A 6,000-nucleotide genomic window follows, 5' to 3' on the forward strand; every position below is an offset into this window, starting at 1 on the left:
TCGACATTAGAGGTTGAGAGGCAATTTAGTGCTCAATATACTGCTTACTTGTGGTTAGTGCTTGGAGGTTCACTGTTTATAGACAAGAGTGGTAACCGTACGCATCCTTCCTTCCTCCACGAGCTATGTTATAGGGATGTCCCTATTAACGAGTACGCTTGGGGCACAGCTACATTAGCTTACTTGTGTAAGCAATTGGGCACGGCATCACGAAAAGGTGCTGATTCGATCGCTGGTTGTCTCACGCTTCTGCAAGCGTGGATTTATAGGTACTTTCCGTGTTTTCAGCCTCATCAGGGTACCTTGACGAGGGACCTTAATATCCCTTGTGCGTCTGCTTGGGATGTTGGAGCGGGATGTCCTAGCAAGAACTTGAAGCGCCTGATATCTTTTCGTACTAGAATTGATGCGCTGAGTGACTTGAGGTGAACTGGCTACCGTACGGAGTTGATCTTGGACTAGGAGTGCCCTCCACTTTATTCATTGGCTGCATCCAGTACCGTAACATCATAGAGTCGTACATGCCTGATAGAGTGGTTTGACAGCTTGGTTTCGTGCAAGGCATTTCACGTGACATTATCAGGCTAGAGAAGGCCAAGAGGCCGACTAACTTGAAGATGTACCGGGTAGACTTCCCGACCGAGATAGCAGATGTGATGTGGAAGAGTGTATATTAGTCATGTATTTCTTTTTTATTAGTCATGTACTATAAGAACTGGACAGTGTATATCTACAATAGTTCAAACTTAGTGAAAGTACATTACAAACTATCTAACTAATGCATCCCACATGTTCCTTCTAGCTTCATATTGTTGATTCCATCCATTAACACTAGCCTCATGGTGCTTAGTCCACCAACCGGCGATTAGCGGGAGAGGTGAATTAGGTGCAAGGTCAAGACGGATGAAATGTGATCCACCAACTGTAGCAATCACGAACTCCCGACTCGGTGACAGGACCCCATTTTATGCCCTCACCGGTAACACTGTGATGCATGGGTAGTAGCAAGTTGGTACTAGGCCTACCCCGAGACAAATCACCCTTGCGTTGAACCACGTAGCAATAGGAAATAAATCTTGAATAGTTACCATCCAATGTCGCTCCCCAAGAGCCCCACCATCCCATCGAATACGCTCTATGTTCATCCATATTCGTCCAAGCCCGTAAATCCGTTCGTATAAATCAGGATGACCGGCGATCTCGTTCGCTATTGTTTCCCGAGCGTCAAACCATAGCGTCTGATCACCAAAGAAGAAGTCGGCGACACAACGAAAGCCACAATTCCCATCACCAATGATATCCTTCCAAGACGTAATGTACGGCAACATCAGGCCCGGAAGCAGGCTCAAATACCTGCACTGACTAATGTCACACGGATCTGCTACACATAATTACAAAGATTAATTATTAGTAAAGCTACAAGATGAAATACATATAATTTTTTAAATCACTAGACTTTTAATATTACCTGTTTCTTGGTCACCACCACGTTGACTGTATTGACGATTCACATGCTCGAAATAACTTCGATCACGACTGGTGTCATTGTTCCTCCGTCGACCACGAACGTTGAGGTTCACATGTGGTTCTTCAAGTTGTGTATGATCCGGATGCAGCTCCTCTTCAATGATGCGCGATACATTTCGACGTACAGCAGGATCACTTTCCATGACTTCATCAACCAAGGAACGAAAATGTGCAGCCTCCTCGGTTGAATCGTTAACCAATTCTGGAATGTTAACACCATCACCAATAACCAAAGTCTTCCAAAAAGAATGAATTTGGCTGTTATACAAGCCTGTCTGTGCAACTAGCGAATCATGTATCTGGCAGGCACATGGTACACCATGAGTCACATGCATAGCACATCCACAGCGTTCATAAACCTGGTAACTCAAATCCCGCATCCTTTTGGTCTCCTCATGAAGTACTTTCAAGCAATGTTGAGACACTTTTCCATTTATACGTTACAGTGGCAATTGTCTGTACATCTCCCCAATTTTAGACCTTGATGCGTCCAAACTATTACGAATTTCAATAATTCGATTACCGATATGAGAATGGACTCGGGCCCATACGGTATCCAAAGAACCTACCATTGATTCCAATTAGTAAAAACATTTTGCTATTATTTATTATAATTACAATAACGAAATAAAGATAACAACTAATATAGTAAAGCAACTAACCTGTGCATGATTCAAACCACGTCTTCACTGCTGAATGTTGGCTCTCAACTCTACAGTTGGTGGTGTTACCAAAGTGAAGAATTTGGTTCGTCCAATACGCCACAAATTTGGTTTTATGACACAGCCATGTTCCCTCAACGTACTCAATCACTGCCGATAAACTTGCCCACCTTGCTTTCATGGTAGCCAGAGCATGATCATACTCCGCCTCAGTTGATGCATCCAAAATACGTTTCCATTTGCCATTTTTAAAACTGGCACCAATCTTCTTGTTTTTGAACATCATCGTCACCCTAGCCTCCACATCTTTGTTAATGTGCCATCGATAGAGTAAATGCGACATCCCTGGAAACAATTCTCTCAAAGCCGCACATAACCCAAGTTCACGGTCTGACAAAAATACCGATGACTCTTTATCAAACCCAATCAACTCCCTTAATCTCTACAACACCCACCGATAGCTAGCCGTGCACTTGTTGCGCATGAAAACATAACCAACTAGAAAATTCTGGTTTGTCGGTGTCACACCTACTATCTCAAAGAACGGCATGCCATATCTATTGGTCTTGTAAGTAGAATCCATCCCTATGACGTGTGGGTATGTGCGGAGTATGTTGACCGTGATCGGGTGCACCATAAATGCATGTTGCAGGACGTCAAGCTCATAGGCCATGACCCAGTAAATGTACTTACTCTCTCTCGCCAAATGAAGAAATTGCTGAACAACTCCTCTTCCTTCAGACATCTCCATCCTGAAATCATTCTGACAGTTGTAAATGTGCCTGATGTTTGGATGATCATCAGGAAATTGTTCTGAAATAGTTGTCATGATGTTACGGGGCGCAACCTTGGACTTTGTCATGTCCCGCACAACCTGTTTTGCACCCGGGCTCAATCCGCTTACTTTATGATGACCCTCTTGATACACAATCATTGGGAGGTTATGTGTCCCGGTGTGATCATTTTTCGCACGAATCTTCCAACTGTCAGTGGTGAATTCATAATATATCTTGATGTAAAAAGGACAACCATTAGCTTTAGTTTAGTTTTTGTGTCCTTCCATATCGCGTTCTTCAAATCTCTCGGCTTGCTCCTCCTTCCCCGATCACATTTCAAATATCGGTACGGCCGACCATCTCTGGTTTTGTTATATAACCATATCACCAAAATAAATCCGAGATTTATAGAAACAGCATCCGCCCATTTAACTGCATCCTCAAATGTTGGAAATAATGTGTCTGTGACGAAATTCCCACTATAATTCACACCGTCACCGCTGTCTTCAGATTCCAAATCCTATACAAATTAAATAAAATAATAGTCTTAGACAATTTGTTCTTTTTAATAATATTAATAATAATATTTATAAAAAAATTTTACAACTACTAATATTATTAAATTAAAAAATAATACTAATACTAATACTAATACTAATAACAACAATAATAATAACTACAACAACAATAATAATAAACACTAATAATAACAATAATAAGGTTTCAAAAAATAATAATATTACTACTAATAACAATAATAATAATAACAACAACAATTACAAAACAATAATACCCTAACATAATTACTAATTAATATAATAATAATAATAATAGTAAAAACAGTAATAATAATAATAATAATAAGGTTTCAAAAAATAATTATATTACTACTACAAAACAATAACAATAATACAACAATAATTACAAAGCAATAATACCCTAACATAATTACTAATTAATATAATAATAATAATAATGTTACAAAAAATAATTATATTACTACTACAAAACAATAATAATTACATTAATTATCAAAAACTTAATCACAACAACAATCAAATATAATAAAAAACAATAATTTAATTAATATTAAAAAAAATTATGGAAAAGGGACATCCGCCTGAAATTTCCGGATATCACAAGGTGGGTCCGCCAAAAATTTCTGGATCCACCTTGGAACATTCGGAAATTTTGAGCAGAAGTAGGGATCCGCCCAAAATTTCCGGATGTTCCAAGGTGGATCCGGAAATTTTAGGCGGATCCACCATGGGACATGCAGAGATTTCAGGCGGATGTCCCTTTTCCAGAAAATTAAAAAAAAATTCTTACAGAATGTTCTGACATATTCTCCGACTGTTCGTACGTTGTTGGGGATAAACAAGGAATGTCCTTTTTTTTATAATTTTGTCATCCATCCAATTGTTTTCGACTAGGCCCATTACCATTCAAGGGTGTAAAATATCACAAAGAATCAATTAAAAAAAATCCCCCAATTCCAATCAGGAATTCGTTTGGTCCGTTAGGAGCAGCCCTTCAAATTGCACATTTTTTTTCATTTTACCATTTAATAACTCATAATCAGATCTTGGTAACTAATTATTTGCAACTCGAGAATTTAAAACAAATCTTTCAACTACTTAAATTTCAATATTATTTAATAGATGAAACTCGAAGAATTTATAATCCCGATCCATGCAGTAACATCATTTTGAATCCATTCAAATTGGCATGATCTAAGACCCGTAGGAAAAACTTGATGATTAATTTTATTTTTTTTAAAAAAAACGATTTAAGGTAGTCGTGGGGACCGATGTGGTGGACTCGGGATATTCACGTCGTACTACTTTGAAGGGACCGTTTGATAGAATGTGTCCATGTAGGGAACAAAGTTCTTTTAATAGTACAACTTGCATAAAGGGCATATTTGTCCATTCAACTTAAAATAGGAACGTTACTATGTAAAATGGGAGCGACGAATAGCAATCCACAAAATGAAAAAGCTATAGCCAAAAGATAAAATAAAGGAAAATTTGCAAATTGGATCTACTACCTCTGGCTCAATTTACTCGCAACAATTTTCTTTTTGGGGTGGTTTAATTTATTCGCAATAAAGTTTTTTCTTTCCTTATTTGGTAACTTTTAGCTTACTAAATGACATTTATACCCTTACTTTTTTTAAACAATATTATTACTACTCCTAATTTTATTTGATTATGTGTTAGTTATAATTAATTATCCTAAATATTCCCACCAAAATTAAACCCAACCTTTTAAATTCATCCATCTCCCAACCACCTTCATTGAATCTGCGTTCAATTCCAATTGAAGATGGTTGAGAGTATTCAATTCTGGAATTTTTTTCCAGAAAACCCACCCCCAAAACCTTACCTCTTTAAATCCCTAAACTTCTCTCTCTCACTCCTCAACGCTCTCTCTGTCTCTTCGACTTCTGGGGTTTTTTCATTTCTCTCTCTTAAGTTTCAAGGTTTTCTTCTGTATTTCACCTGTAATCTCTTCAAAAATAGCTTCATCTGATGAAAAAAACCCAGATCTACAATGTTACGAGTCCCTTTCTCCTGCTACTAAAAGCTCTTTACCTCGTCCTTCTTTCACTTGGTACAAACCCCATCGTGGTACTGGAATTATGAAACCAGTACGCCGTGCCTCCTTGATTGCTCGTCAAAGGATATGTGGGGCTAAACTTGCGAAGTATATCACCAGCAACAACGACGACAAGCCACCTAAGGGTTCTAGATCTAAGAAGGCTGATCCCGTTGCTCCCACTATACGTAGATCTGGAGGATAACACCACCAATGAGGGTGGATCTGTTAGTGTGGTGGCTGTTCCACTTGCTTTACCAGCCCCAGACGTTGTCTCTGTGACTGGGGAGTCTGCCTTGCCGGAGCTGACTGCTGGTGAAGTGCTCTAGCCACCTGTGTCCCATCCCATGATGGGTGGGGGTTCTGCTGGCCCAAGTACTAGGCTAAGCGCATGAGATATGGGCTTCTTGAAGGTCTAAAGTCAGATGATGTTT

This window comes from Chenopodium album, chromosome 17 (genome assembly GCF_948465745.1).
Source record: "Chenopodium album chromosome 17, dcCheAlbu1.1, whole genome shotgun sequence".
Taxonomy (NCBI): Eukaryota; Viridiplantae; Streptophyta; class Magnoliopsida; order Caryophyllales; family Amaranthaceae; genus Chenopodium; species Chenopodium album.